The 15,719-nt window shown below is 41.8% G+C and overlaps 1 long non-coding RNA gene across 1 annotated transcript in view; it reads left to right on the top strand.

The window, feature by feature from the left end:
- The window catches only part of LOC116702108 (uncharacterized), a 23,882-nt gene extending 9,158 nt beyond the window's left edge, over positions 1–14,724 (top strand). Inside the window, exon 3 of the long non-coding RNA XR_004335054.1 lies at positions 14,714–14,724. This is a non-coding gene — a long non-coding RNA (uncharacterized LOC116702108). The remainder of the gene's footprint in view (positions 1–14,713) is intronic.
- The last annotated feature ends 995 nt before the right edge of the window (positions 14,725–15,719 follow it).

Below are 15,719 nucleotides of genomic sequence, written 5' to 3' on the forward strand. Positions count from 1 at the left end.
GGTCCATGGGTTAAAATACCGAAATTACCTTTTAAAGTGAAAATACGATCATATCATATATTATTTTATCAGCTTCTGTTTTACTTAACAGCTGTTCTCGGAACACATTTTAGATGTCACACCATTAGCAGTGCTCTCAAGTCTGAATATTCAAACAGCCAGCTATATCTGAATCTGACGACACCGGCGTTATTTTTGTGTTTGTGTGTTATTGAAAGCCACAGTGAGTTGAAAGGCTAACTTTGCCTGTGGGAAGGACAGAGCACCATTCTGCATTCTGCAGGCACCAGTGACAGCTCTGATTCCTCGTGTTTGATTGTCTCTTTCATGTCCTCCTCCTGCCTTGAGAAAAAGCAGCAAGGCCAGGGTGGAGGTGAACCCACGGCTAACGGACAGCCACAGCGGAGAGAGATTGAGATGTGATGCGTTTCTGCCAAGGTGATGGACAGAGGCACTGGAAGAGCGTTGGCTTTCAGACACTCCAGGCTGTCTCTTCTATGTAACAGAGAGCTGCAAAAGGTCCTGGTGGTAAAACTACGTCAAGAACAATTAGCATCATGACAGGAATCTTTCACTGTGTGTGCTAGAGAAGAACTGCCTCACTCTGAGGCTAGTGTTAACCCATTGGAGAAAGCATGCATTACATAAAGGATGAGTTTAGTCAAAGGCGTAATTTACAAATGGGAATCAAAACTGGCTAGTGCTACCCACTCCAAAAACCTGTTAAACTTTACTTTACATAAATACAGACATTTGCACCATATATTGATGCAGGAAAGGCATAAATTGTTGCCAAGAGATTCACCAGAATGCAGAAAATGAAGTGTGACAAATTTCAATTTTGCGCCAAAGTTGAAATCTCCCACCCCACCCTAATGTAGAACCCAAAGTAACAACCTTTAGTCTAGTGGTAGTCTGGAATGTTCCTCTTATTGTCAACATATCCAATTAATAAAAAAAGACTAAAAATCATGTGGTCAGTGTATCCAAAGCCTGATAAGTCTTGTCATAGAGCTCCATTTCTTTTTTTTTTAAGGATTTTTTTTTAAGGAGTTTCCCTTTATTAGTCAGTGACATGATAGACATGAAAGGGGGGGAGATAGATGGGGGATGACGCGCAGCAAAGGGCAGCAGGTCGGCTTCGTACCCGCGCCGCTGCAGGACTCAGCCAACATGGGGCAAATACTCTTACTGGGTGAGCTAGAGGTGGCCCCGAACTCCATCTTTTTCTAAAAAATATAACATATATAAAAATGAGCCATAGTGTTGCATTGGCTGACATATTCCACTAAAGATTATTTTACAATAAGTCATTCTCAGTGTTTTGATGCCTCACACAATCAAATCCACAGCTGAAAATAATCCATCAAATGTTTTATTTCCTCCTTAACGAGTAATATTTACTAAAAGCTACAGTGCCCAGCTGTTGAAATTAAGAGACTTTTTATGAAAAAAATATGTATTTGCTGCCCATTTCTAAAGATGCAATTCTTAGGTAGAAATGAATGAGCTCTGAGCTGGGTGCCACATACAGGCTGGGGAAGTTGACAAGACTTACACGTTCATTTTTTTTAAAGTTTTGTAGTTAGCCTCAAAAAGTGGGTACGGATCATGGATGACAACGGGCAGATGATTAAAGGGAAGTGTTTCTTTAACAGAAGGTCAAGTTTAGTCCTGAAGTGAATGGAGAGAGGAGCAGGCAGGTGAGCTGATGCTGAGATCCAGGTTACAGACGGTGTGCTTTGAGTTCTGAGACAAACAGGTTGTTACTTGAAACAAAGACCATGAACTAGATTCTGCAAGACGGACTTAGATTCGTAGTTCAAAGTTGGCTATAGTACCTCTTGACAGGAATAAGCTGGCAGTGACCAACCAGAGTATTTTTTTGTGATTAACAATTTTGTATATTTTTTAACATATGAAACATACAACTCGCAACATGAACACCCACGCAGACAAAAATCACAGGGATAACTACAATATTCAAGACCATTCAACCAAATAGACTATCCTTAAAGCAAATAAACATGTATAAATGAGAACACCATAAGCCCTTCAGAAAGCTCAGGTACTGTCCCCAATCTGGCAAACCATATGACTTTTTTTCAAACGCCGCCATCTCACAAGCCCAACTCCTTGTGTCCAACCATTATGTTGTCCTCCCGGGTCAAACATGTTGACATTTTTGTCCCTTTTCCAGACATTTTTGTTTTCACTAACACTACCTTAATACCACTAGTTATACAGTACTCTTTGGAATTCATGGTCAATAACCCTCATTTACAGAGAATTATACCTAATATTTGAGTTTAAAAAACAAACAAACAAAAAAAATCTGAAATTCTGAATTATCTTGACTGATAGTTAAGATCAGTGGAATCTACAGATGAGTTTAGTAAGGAATGAAAGTGATCAATTGTATTTACAAAGAGCGCTGAATGGAATCCAATCCATTTTTTGGTGGTAATTTGGTTAAAAAGAAACCCATATTTCAGATGTAGACTTTTTTTTAAACGAGGACAACAAGCCTGGACCCAGCTTCTTATGTGCTTATCCATCCCGCTTACGATTGACCCATCTCACAGAACAAACACTCTCCCAGAACAAATAATTGTGGGCTGAGTGGAACCTGTGTCCCTGCAAGCGGACATAGGTTCTCATGCTGTCCAAAATTCCCAGACCTTATCGCAGGCCCTCTCTGTCTGGAAAACAGGAGTCTTTAAGCAGGACGCTTGATTGGAAAAGCCCCCTAAGGTGTATTGATTGGCGATGATCGTCAGGTATGTTGATTGGCGATGATCGCCAGGTGTGTTGATTGGCGATGATCGTCAGGTGTGTTGATTGGCGATGATCGCCAGGTGTGTTGATTGGCGATGATCGCCAGGTGTGTTGATTGGCGATGATCGCCAGGTGTATTGATTGGCGATGATCGCCAGGTGTGTCGATTGGCGATGATCGCCAGGTGTGTCGATTGGCGATGATCGTCAGGTGTGTCACTCTGCCAAAAGCCCAGAACAAAGGTGGCGCCCACAAACAGACAAACAAGTACAGACGCATGCAAGGGTGGGGAAACACAGGCGAAAACGGCTGACTATGACAGATGTTGGTGTTATCGTGGGATTTATTGGCTGTAAGACAATATATAATATTGTCAGCCTTACCCTTTAGGTACTGCTGTGATTGTGAGCTCAGTAAGTTGAAGCTCAAACACAGGGGTTAAGTTCCTCCTCGAAGCTGGGTGGGTTCTTTGAGCTCAGTGCTACAGTGCACATCTCACTCTCCGAGGCCTGGAAAAGTCCCTTTCCTATAGAACTATTCCTCTCTGTTCAGGGCATTGTGTTGACCTGGAAACAGCTATTCATTGCTGTGAGAAAGAGGCCCCTGAAACGTTCCCTCTCACTAAGAGAAACATATAACAGTATTAGATCTAGTTTAATTACACAGGGGCTTGCGGATGGGCCCCTCTTTTTCTCTCGGCGGTGAAAATGTTTAGCGTTTGTTGTCGGTTCAAGGCTCTCTAAAGGATGTGCTGGCATGTGTTGGGTTCTGGCAGAGAGGAAACTTGCGGTGGGGGTGGGGGGGGGGGGGGGGGGGGGGGGGGGGTGAACTGTTATTGTTCGAAAAGCGTGTAAGCGGCCTTCACAACACCGCATCCACGGAAGTGAAGGAGAGAGAGAGAGAGAGAGAAGTGAAAAAAAACAAAAAGAAACTCTTGCGCAGCTTTCACTGACGACTTAACAGGCGAAACCGAATTTGTCTTTTGCCGAGAGATGTCAGATGCCTTGCCAGGGAGAGAGAGATGGAAAGAGGCAAAGCGAGAAAGAGAGAGAGAGAGAAAGCAGACCACAGAACATCTCCTGCGTCTTTTTCTCGCCCTCTCTTTTTTTTTCTCCTCCGGTTTAAGACGGCTCGGTGAATGCAGCGACATCAAAGGCCTAGCACTCAGAATGTACATTGTTGTTCCAGTAACCACATGAAACAGAAAGGGAGAGATGGAGAAAAGCTGGGAGAGATGGAGCAAGTTTTTTTTTTTCTCTTTCTTTCTTTCCTTGTACATAAATAGGGAGCTATGGAGGGAATCGGTTTAGAAACGGTAGAAGATTAACTCTTTTATCTCTTCATTTCAAAACGTCCTCCATATCCACATCCTCCACATGCTATAACCACTGTCAGGATCTTGATGCCTGACCAACACCGCTGCAAATCAGAGGCGTCTCCTGTATTACGACACATACACACACACACAGCTGATGAGTGGAGAAATAGAGTCGGGGACGAGGTTTGTATAGCTCCAGTCCTGACTCATTGTCATTAAGAAAGCCCCTCTGTAATCGGAGCTAAACTTAGAAAACGACAAGCTCATACGCTGCCACAGAAATTCCAATTATGTATAAAAAGAGGAACATTACAGAACAATCCCAAACTTGAGCCTCAGCATAACAGGCTTTATTCTTGCCTGCCCTTATCTTTACACAGAGACCACCCAGGAGCAACAAGTGAGTTCTCACCTTAAGTGTGTGTGTGTGTGTGTGTGTGTGTGTGTGTGTGTGTGTGTGTGTGTGTGTGTGTGTGGTGTGTGTGTGTGTGTGTGTGTGGTGTGGCGCAAGCTTTGTACTTTATAAGCGCAAGTGTACGCCTGTCTGTATACAGTTGTGTGTGTGTGTGTGTGTGTGTGTGTGTGTGTGTCTGTGAATGAATGTGTTTTTCATGTATGTGTGTGTGCGTCTACCTCCCACCATCTGGGCCCTGTTTGGAGAGATTTTCTGTAAAAATCACAGTCACGCCGTGGCAGGATTACCACTGTGAAAAGCAGCACCTGGAAGAAACTTGGTGCTCCTGCTCCTTTCCCTCAGATGCTCAAAGAAGTTTTCTGGCTTCCCAGCTTGAGGCGCAGGATTTGTTTTTGACCTACATGGGCGTCCTAGGCCTCATGTTCCCTTTTTTTAAAAAAAAGCAAAAAACACAGCTCAAATTCACACTAGGCTGCATCCAGCAAGGTTATTACAGTAGTGTGTGTGCGTGCGTGCATGCATGTATATACACACCATATATATCTATTTTTTTTTTTTTTTTTTAAAGCCAAGGCAATGAAGGCTGATTATCCACACTGAGATGTAAGCCTGTGAATGAAAGAGTTAAATAATGTTAGATGGAAATGGAGTCGCAGCATCTCCACTGAAGATTTCCCATTAGAAAAATAATCTTAGTCCAGGATTAGCCACAATTACAAGTGCTTTGATGTTCCCACATATGTAATGTCTCCATAGTTGATGTACCTTATAGCAACTATGTCACATCTTATCTGTAAGCAACTCCTTAAACTGCAAAGGATAACTAGCAACGCGCTTAACCCCTTGTGTTGTCTTTGGGTCAAATTGAATCCGTTTTCTTCATCGGAAATACGTGCTGCCATTCAAAATAATAAAACAGTTTCAAAACAGTATCCTGACTAAACATTGACATACACCAGTCTGTAATAATCCATCAACACATATTCATCTGGTCCTCGCTGTAGTGAAAATAATGCATTTATTTTGAAAATTTTACTCCAAAAGGAGGTATAATTCCATGTGAAATGAGGTTTATTGACCATGAATTCAGAAAAAGAATTGGTGTAAAACTACTGGTGATCAGCCGGAATGATGTTGGCTTGAAGGTGTAAAATAGAATTGTGTGTTTACGTATATGTTATGCTTTATGAATAGGCCAAACAGGGAGGACACAGGTGCATGGTGGACGGGAAGACAACACATAGGGTTAAACGGCTCCTGTGGAGTTAAACATCCACAGTGTTAAATGACTTCATGTGACAGTTAAAGTACAGTCCAATGCCACTAGGGGGCCCGCATCTGAGGCCGGGGCCCTCATAGTCGGATTTAAAATGCTTTTTGTGGTCCTTTAAGAAGATCTGACACTTTCAATGTACCCTGCTGTGTTCCTGGGTGAAATCTTTTACAACTATTCATCTGCCCTCTCTAAGTCTTAAATTGTGATTTAATTGTTTTTTCTTTAAAAACTCAGTTTTACAAGATGGCCTGCACTTAACTATTTCTTCTTTTCCAATCTTGTGACACTGCACATATCCTCATTTTGCTACCTTTTTTATGTTTGTATTTGAACTTCACCGTCATTAAGAATTGAAATTATGCTTGATTTGTATTATCATTATAGTATTTTTTAGTAATTATAGTAATTCTAGTAATTTTTTTTGTGTCTGTTGTTGACATTCTATCATACACTTTCACTGTTTTGTGAAGTGCTGCTTGTCATGCGGGGGAGGGGAGGCTTACATGGCTTTCTGATTCCTAATACGTGTCCTGTAGACCTTGTCATCTTAGTGCTTAGTACTCTAAAAGTGCTAAATGAATAGAATTATTGTCATTTATTATTATCTGAGACAAACTGGGGAAGAAACTAACACATGTAAAACTCATCCTGCAGCCTAGGAGAGGCTGTAAAGATCGAGGTTATTACACCTGAGAGGCCGTGGTGGAGCCAGCAAACCAAACCATGTGTTGATATATTCCTGAGTAAATGAATGTGTAAAAGTGTTTGAGTGACTGATTAGTAGCAGCCACAAACTGTTCTGCCTGCTGAGCCAGTCTGACCGTTCCAAAGCATCCGGTCCCGCACCACCAGGCTCAGGAACAGCTGTGTTCTACCTTCTGTCCCATAGAGCTCTGAGCTCATCACATGTCACGTTACCTCCAAACCACATATATATATTATACTCATGCCAGAGGAGGTAAGGCTTGCTGAATCAGGGACTTCTTTTAAATCACTTCGTAGTCTTTATCCACAATGTTCCACTTCCAGGATTGCTCCGTCCTTTACCGTCGTTCTTTATCTGTCTTCATCATTTCATTTTGTTTATTGAATTGTTTTTATTTTCTTTCCTTTGAAGCTGCCCCATCTTCTGCTTTCACTATAACAATGGTGTGTTCTTCTGGGTATTTTTGAGTTGATTTTGTCTGTCAATGTACTTATACAAACACACGTGTGTGTGTGTGTGTGTGTGTGTGTGTGTGTGTATATGTAGTATGAATACATACATATAACAACAAATAACTTAAAAAAAACACAAAAATAAGAGCCAAATCTGATTTTAAGGCAAAAAGATGCCAGTTAAGATATAAGAAATTATTAATTTGTGTAGACCGCACTATAAATGAATAAATGGAACAAAGAAGGAATTTAAAAAAAAAACATGCATTTGTATGTATATATATTTATATATATATATATATATATATATATATATATATATATATATATATATATGTATACATATATGCACACATATACACACATAAATATATATAAAAATACATGTTTTTTTTAAATTCCTTCTTTGTTCCATTTATTCATTTATAGTGCGGTCTACACAAATAAATAATTTCTTGTATCTTAACTGGCATCTTTTTGCCTTAGAATCAGATTTGGCTTTTATTTTTTCAGTTTTATTATTATTTCTCAGTTATTTATTGGAGGTGCCTGAGACCTAAGATTTCCATTGGCAGCGACTACTTGCGTACTGTTGTTCACATTGCGGTATGCTAGGGCGTTGCTCATAGATGGAACCTTGGTGTGGAGTGGTGAATACTGCGTCTTACTCCTGGTTGGAAGGGTTAACTGCCTTTGTGAGAGTTAAATAGGGTGACCATATAGTTGCTGTGCACTGACACAATGTGCCTATGCAGAGTTTGCCATCAGATGGCATCCGCCCACAATGCACTAGTTCAAACGCTCAGCTGCTGTCCCTCTGGTCTGGATCTCTTTCAATCATCCTGTTTCCATGCATGACTGTTTGTATTTTTGCTAAGAGTGTGGGTTTGTTTCAGCTGTACCACGAACACATTTGCGCGCACACACACTCTCCACTCATGTCCCCCAGCCCCCTCGACCCTACAGCCCTGCGTCACTGTTACCATTTCACCATCTTGACCCTCTGACCCTGTGCTTGGTGTCTGGCAGTGTCAGGGTCTGATGTCGGTGACATCATGCTGCACAATGAGTCCACTGCCACCTCCAGCTCTACTGTCCATTGTCCGGCTGACAGTGAGCGGCCTTGTTCTGGCCGGGGACGGCTCTGGAGCGGCACGCTCCCTCTGTAAATGATGAAAGAGAGCGGGGGGAGAGGGGGGGGCTGGGCTGAAAGCGCGAGCCTTGTTTGGCCGGCCGCGCTGGACGCCGACTTGATCGGAAGGCGCCTTTCTCCCCTGACAGTAACTTCTGTGATCTGTGAAGATAAAAAAGAAGAAAGAATGTGTTTGATGTCTAGATTTGAATAAATACCCTGATGTTAATCGTTTCACAGCCTTAATCACATTTGGTGATAACATAGCTTTGTGTGTGTGTGTGCGCGTGTGTGTATCTGAGCCAGACGTGATTGTTAGTATGTGTAGTCTTGTTCTCATGAACCATTCGTACAAATATATACGGAAAGTATTGCACTGTAATCCATATGTATTCCACATATTTCTTCCTGTATGCATCACATTGAGTGCTGCTGTATAAGAGGGCCGTGGTCTGCACACAGGGGGAGGATGGGGTGGATGGGTAGGTCTTATAACACAGAGCTTTCCAGTGGGGGAGCTTGTGTCTCAGAGGAAGGGGAAAACAGAAGACTTTCACCCAGGAAACCATGTTTGTGTCCTGGGAATACTAGTTAAGGGACTAGTGTTTTGAAGGTTCCATGGCATTTTTAAAATTCATATGAGTTCCACCAGCCTGCCTATGGTCCCCCGGTGGCTAGAAATGGTGACAGGTGTAAACCAAGCCCTGGGTGTACTGCTCTGCCTTTGAGAAAATGAAAGCTCAGATGGGCCAATCTGGAATCTTTCCCCTTATGAGGTCATATAAGGGGCAATGTTACCTCCCCTTTCTCTGCTTTGCACAACCAGAGATGAGAGAGAGACATCATGGCTGTGTAAACGAGCAAAGTGGCAGTTGGTCGAGGCCCTTTTCAATGTCCTCTGAAGGCTTTAACATGTGTGTGACACTCCCGTGTTTGTTTTGTCTTCATGGTGTGGGTCTCTTTTGGTTAACACGGAGTCGCAAATTTCACTTTCACATTTAGAGGCTTAACCCAGGCGCGTGCCTATGTTCCCACATTTTCTTTTCATCAATTTGTTTCAGATTTTATTCCTCCAGTTCCCCCGTAACCACAACCCTAACCCTAAATTTTAAGAAAAGTCTTAGAAATATGTGAACACAAGGCCTAATATTCGGTGAAATAACTCTTAGAAATGTGGGGCCGCTGGCCTGTGGGACTACAGGGCTTAACCCCATGCTATTAAAACCATCCACATAGAGTAGAGCCCAGAAATAACTTTGATAAATCCCCTTTTAAGAGATGAAAACAAAAGGAGTTAAGAGCAGCGTGTCTCTGCGATTACTCGCTGGGGATGGATTTGCTGTCTCAGCCGTCCTAACCTGTTGTTTTTGACACATATGAGTCATACATCTGGATGGCGAACAGATGAGTAAAGATGGAGTGTGTTTCCTGGAATTCTATAAGGAATCCACATCTGGAATGGATTCTTTTCAAGACTGCGTTCTCCTGCTGCCGAGCTAAAAAGCTCAAATAAACAACACCAGCTCACGTGTTGTTGTTTTTTTGTTTTTTTGTTTTTTAACCCAAATTCTCCGAGTCAGGTAGCCTGGAGATTGACTTGTAGGCATCTGGCTGCGACAACATTACTAAGCTTCTAAACAACGTCGGATAAACTGTAGCGAAAGAATATTTTTAGCCCTGACTCCATGTGTTTTTAAAGCAGATGTCTTGTCCTTTCACAATCTGTTCCATTAGATATTGATGTGTGATACATTTGATGTGATGATCATCTGTTATACCTTCACTTGCTGAGACAGTTTGGGTCTTTTGTGATGTAAATTCAACATCCTATAGCCCGTGGCCTTTGAAGGATAGAAGAGGCTCAGACAGACCTAGACAGAGAATTTTCTCAGGAATTCACCATAGGTGTCACCGAGACAAAGCTCGCCCCCCCCCCCCCCCCCTCCTTTGTCAAAAAAAAAAAAGAGAATCTTGCTTGCTGCCACACCATATGGAGAATTGTCCCAATTTCTTTTCTTTTATATAAAATGCAATGCGTTTCAAGTGGAACCGTTTGTAGCGTATACCACATGCGATTTGGGGGCTCTTGTGTGGCGACGCAAACTTTGTGACTTTTTTTGATATCTCGGTGTCTGACAAGTTTCTGTCACTCACAGTCTTCTTCTTTTTTTTTTTTTTCCTTCACTTTTTTTCTCTCTCCAACAGCAAGCATATTTTCTACCCCATCGATTGATTAGCATACATCAAGCCCCTGTCGTCATGGCAAAACTTCATTTGAATCTTCAGTACTTGTCTCCCCGTGTCTTTCAACCAGCAGCTGTCAGCCACATCAACACCAGACATGCTCCGCGCCAGACAAAGTTAAATTGAAGCACACTCTAACACTATATATAGATAAAAATGTCACTTCTTTCAAGAGATGAGGCAACTTCGAAGTCGTCAATACGGAGCGCTTTATCACGGGCAAAATAACTTTGAAACTGGCGAAGAGAGTAAAGATGAAACGATTATTTTCTCTTCCCACTTTGTGCTTGAAAGAGGCAGAAGACGAGATTATTCTAAAGTGGGAAGAAGCGTTTAAGGGGCTCACTTTTTGATCTGCCCGTCCGTCAACGGGAAAAAAAACGAAAGGCAGCTCCTGATGCTTGTGATCGTTAGGTGTCCTCAAAGTGTCTCAAAGTCTCTTTGTTATGGCTGAGTGCGTCGATTAAAGGCAGGAATATCATTTATTCATTTTGCCGTTGAGTGAAAGAAAGGAAGGATTCCAGGGCTTAGCGTTCATTTTCGTCAAACTCTCGAGGTGTGCTGATGGAGTCAGCGTTCCTTTCAGGGACGAGTAGAGCTGGGGTGTGAGAAAGAAAAAAAGATGTGGCGTGAAAGTTTTCGCACGGCAAATTTTGAAAGTGATCTTTAGAGATGAAATAAATAATGATCAAACTTTATTAAAGTTTTCTATTAACAGCGCCCCGCAGGACGACAGTTCTGAGAAGATTCCTGTCCCGCAGGGTGTCGCCGACGGTTAGAGCTGATACATGAACGTGAGCACATCACCACGAACACACACACACACACACACACACACACTCTCTCTCTCTCTGCCGATCTTGTGTCTCATACACACACACACACACGCACAATCTCTATAACTATCAATCTATGTGTCTCACACACACACACACACACACTCACAACATCTCTATTTCTATCAACCTATGCGTCTCTCACACACATACACACACACACAAGCTCTCTCTCTTTCTTTCTACCAATCTTTGTGTCTCATACTCACGTACCCACACAAACACACGCACACCCAATCTCTATATCTATCAATCTACGTGTCTCACACACACACACACACACACATCTCTATTTCTATCAATCTATGTGTCTCATACACACACACAATCTCTATACCTGTCAATCTATCCGTTTCATATACACACAAACACACACACAATCTCTAATCTTCATCTATGTGTTCATACACACACACACACACACACACACACACAATCTCTCTTTATTATCAATCAATGTGTCTTATACACACACACACACACAGAATCTCTATCTATGTGCGTCTCACACATACAGACAGACACACACAACCCACAAACACACACACACACACACAACAACACACAACACACACACACAACAGAGACTCTTTCTATCTATGTGCGTCTCACACAGACGACCACCACACACCCACACACACGAATCTCTTTCTATCTATGTGCGTCTCACAGACACACACACACACACACACACACACACACTCAGGCACGTTCAGGCTGAGAATATAGAGGAAGATTAAGTATTGTATATGTTTATTGGGACATGTCAAATTGATTTGGGTTTTTTATAAAGTCATCATTAACATGTGCCTGGTTCCTCTTCTAACCAGAGGACAATGCCATGTTCATCGACGTTCCGTTTTCCAAACACGGGATCTGATTCTTTAACGCGCCTCGCCGTCTGAAGGTCCCTTCCGTTCCTACCGTTTTTTTTTTTTTTTCCTATCTTTCTTTTTTATCAAATACTCAGTCCTGTTGCGCGGCATCTCTTAGAAGTTGAGAAAAGTTCTTTTCAAGCCTGAAGTTTTTGCCGTCTCCACTTTTCAACTGGCAAGATGAATATCAGTGGGACAAAGCAGAGAAAGGAAAGGCTTTTGACAAGACTTCTGAAGGCCCAGGAGCTCGTCCTGTCTCTCCCTTTTTGCAGCTTTCCCATAACTGGCTTTTTTTTTCTCGCGTGGCTGCTAAAAAAGACACCGTATCAAATGCAAACTGAGAAGTCACAGTCTTTCAAGATACATCAGTGGGGCCCTTGTGGAGATGCTGTTCTGCTTAGGTTTTTCACAACTTTTTGAAAAATGAGAAATTGGAGCATTCTGTCTCGTGTTATCAGAGGTGCTGACAGTAAGTTCATGTTCTGTATGTGCAGAGAGACGATGCCATGGATACATGACCCAGAGCAAAGTCGAGTTTTAAGGTGCAACTTGTCAGACTTCGACTTACAGACTGTGTGCTTTACGTGATCTCTTTTACGAGAATTCATGTTTTGCTGTCAGGAAATTGCAGAAGTGGTGCATACGTTGGACACTGTCCTCGCCTGAAAAAACGCTCCCAGTAGTCGTTTGTACACCCTGGGTATCGTCAATGATTTTTCAAATCGGTTCGATTCTGATTCACAGAGTCCCGAATCCATATCAATTAGGCAAGGAACATTTCAGGTACTATACTAATTTATCTTGGACATGAAAGATATTCTACAATTGTACAAGGTTACCGATCTACCACTGAGCCCCAGCCACCCCACCCCAAAGTGCAGCTCCACACACTGTACAGTCAGTGAGTATTCAGAGACATTTCACTTTTGACACTTTTGAAAATGGCCATGCCAGTTTTTCCCTTACCCAAATGTAGCCTAACTGGAAAGTTATTTAAGCCCCTTCCAGACAAGCTAGCACCACATAGTTGGCAGAGCATTTCCAATGGATTCCTTAGGTCTTCTAGTTTCATATGATACAGACAGAAAGATGGATTCTTGGATTCTACGAATCGATATTGGCTCACTCAAATGAAAATCAATTTTTTTAAACCCAGCCCTAGTTTGTCAGCTTTCTGCGTGAGGTGGGGGTTGGGTCAGACAAACAGGACTTTTACCCAGAAAAAGTGGGGTTTGAGCCTTTTTAAGTAGTTTTCTTTTGAGTAACCAGAACTAAAGCAACGCCAGATGTTAACCATTGACTGTATATTGATGGACAGAGCATGTGTGACGTCACCCATTGATTTGTGGAGATCTGATATGAGTTGTTGAGTTTGCCGTCACTGGTGCAGCCAATCTGGTTGCGGATGTGATGATTTTAGACGAGAGGGGGGAGTGAGGGAGGAGCTGCTTACGCTCTACGCTACGTTACACACTTTCACTGGCAATCACATCCAGAGGTGGATAGTAACGAGTTACATTTACTCCGTTACATTTACTTGAGTAAGTTTTTGAAAAAGTGTACTTCTAGGAGTAGTTTTAAATCACTATACTTTTACTTGTACTTGAGTAGATTAGTGAAGAAGAAACTGTACTCTTACTCCGCTACATCAGGCTACAAGGAGCTCGTTACTTTTCTTTTTACCTCTTTGGTATTCTACGCGTCATTGTTTTTACCCCAGCGTACGTCTCATTTTAATGTTTTATTTTGACAGAGAGAGAGAGAGTCTACCGCTTAAGGCTCTACGACGTGACTGTGTTCCACCAATCAAACGGCGTTGTGCAGTCACGTGACCATACTCGTTCTCAGCGGCAGGACCATAGACTGTATATATCCATGGGGGGGACGTGTTAGCTTACAGTCGTAGCAAAACAAAGAATGTCGTCAAGGCAACACAGACTTGGAGGAACCCCCCCGGCCTCATAGTGAAAGCATGGTTACCTTTTAGGAAAAGTGCGACACAGCAGCTACATTGTGCGGCGTCTTCTGTGTCGACCAAAACAAACGGACATGTGAGCGTTCAACAACTCAACATCTAACCTGAGGAAACGTAGCGGTAGTTTTAGTTTCTGCTGTGGAGAGGTGGATCTTTGTCTTTTAGGTTACATACATACATTACAGTATGTTTTGCACATGCAGTATCCATCCAAATTTAATGTCTCTCACTTAAGCTATTTTGTAATTTATAACTTAATTTTAATTTATTTTATTGATTGGATGAACAATAGTTTGCCTAAATATGATTATTTTGTATTTTTGTCTGTCTGATTGATGCTTGTGTTAAGAAATAAATCAGACGTTACTCAACAGTTACTCACTACTTGAGTAGTTTTTTCATCAAGTACTTTTTTACTCTTACTCAAGTAATTATTACTTTTACTTGAGTCATATTATTCTGAAGTAACAGTACTTTTACTTGGGTAAAATTTTTGGCTACTCTACCCACCTCTGATCACATCATAGCCACGCCCCAAACCCCCCCCTGCTTTATTGCCGATTTTAAAATCAAGGAGACTATAATTAAAAAAAATTATCATTCTGTGTTGCAGAAGACTCAAAACTAGCGATTGAGACCAAAAACTCTTTTACTGAGCAGTGTTGGGCAAGTTACTTCCAAAATGTAATACATTATAGATTACTAGTTACTGTCATTTGAAAGTAATCAGTTATATTACAATATTTCTGTCTCTGAATTGTAATACGTTACACTACTTTTGCATTACTTTGGAGTTACTTTCAACAAAATAACAGGACTCCTTAAGACTTGGAGGACTTAATTCCCTTATATTATCATGAAGCCTTCTCTCATGCACAATAATCTAAAATGTGTGAAATGCTGTTATATTAGAGTTTTGGTATAAAACAACGTAAATGCCCAAAGACTTTGTTATCTTTTCATACAAGCGTGTGCTGTCCGGTCAATCTGTGTTGGATATTTGAAGTGTAAACAGTCAGTGTTTGGTGTTCACCGAGGCTGGGGGGTGGAGGGTGAAGGTGGGGGGCCTGTGGTTTAACACTTTCAAGAATCACTTTGTGAAGCAGCGTTGTGGGGCAGCCTCAAGGAAAACCTGAAATAGCTGAAACTAGACCTCTGTGCAAATAATCACCCTGGGCCTCTGTAAACCATCATGTTTATGCATTGTAAATTGTGAAAAGGAATGCTTTAACATTGTGTGGCATATGTATTTCAAGGCTTTGAACATTGGATGGTATCTGAATTTCACCCACACAACCACAGGCTTTTGCTCTCGCCTTCATTCAGATTCCAAAGGCCCTTAAAAAAATGAGAAAAAAAAATAAGCAACCTTTTTTGAGTCTGGCTAAAGAATGGGTCTGAAACCATTGCCAGGCTTCTTTTTTATGCATTTAGCTATCACCGCTACTTGTCGCTTTTCTGAGTTTTACTTTGGTAACCATGCGTTTTTGAACAGGCTTTGAAAGGTTTGTCTGAGTCTTGTCTAATGTCCAAATCCACTGAGGACATATTATAATCCTCTGCTAAAACTGGACATACAAGGTAACTACAGAGCTGCTTACATAAACACACAGTGGAACATATTTAGATGTTGCATCAACCTCTCTTCCACCTTTTGAAGAGGTTTCTAAGAAAGGTTTTTTGGCAGGAGTGCAGTCGCCACACCGGTTATC

This window comes from Etheostoma spectabile, chromosome 2, assembly GCF_008692095.1.
Source record: "Etheostoma spectabile isolate EspeVRDwgs_2016 chromosome 2, UIUC_Espe_1.0, whole genome shotgun sequence".
NCBI lineage: Eukaryota > Metazoa > Chordata > Actinopteri > Perciformes > Percidae > Etheostoma > Etheostoma spectabile.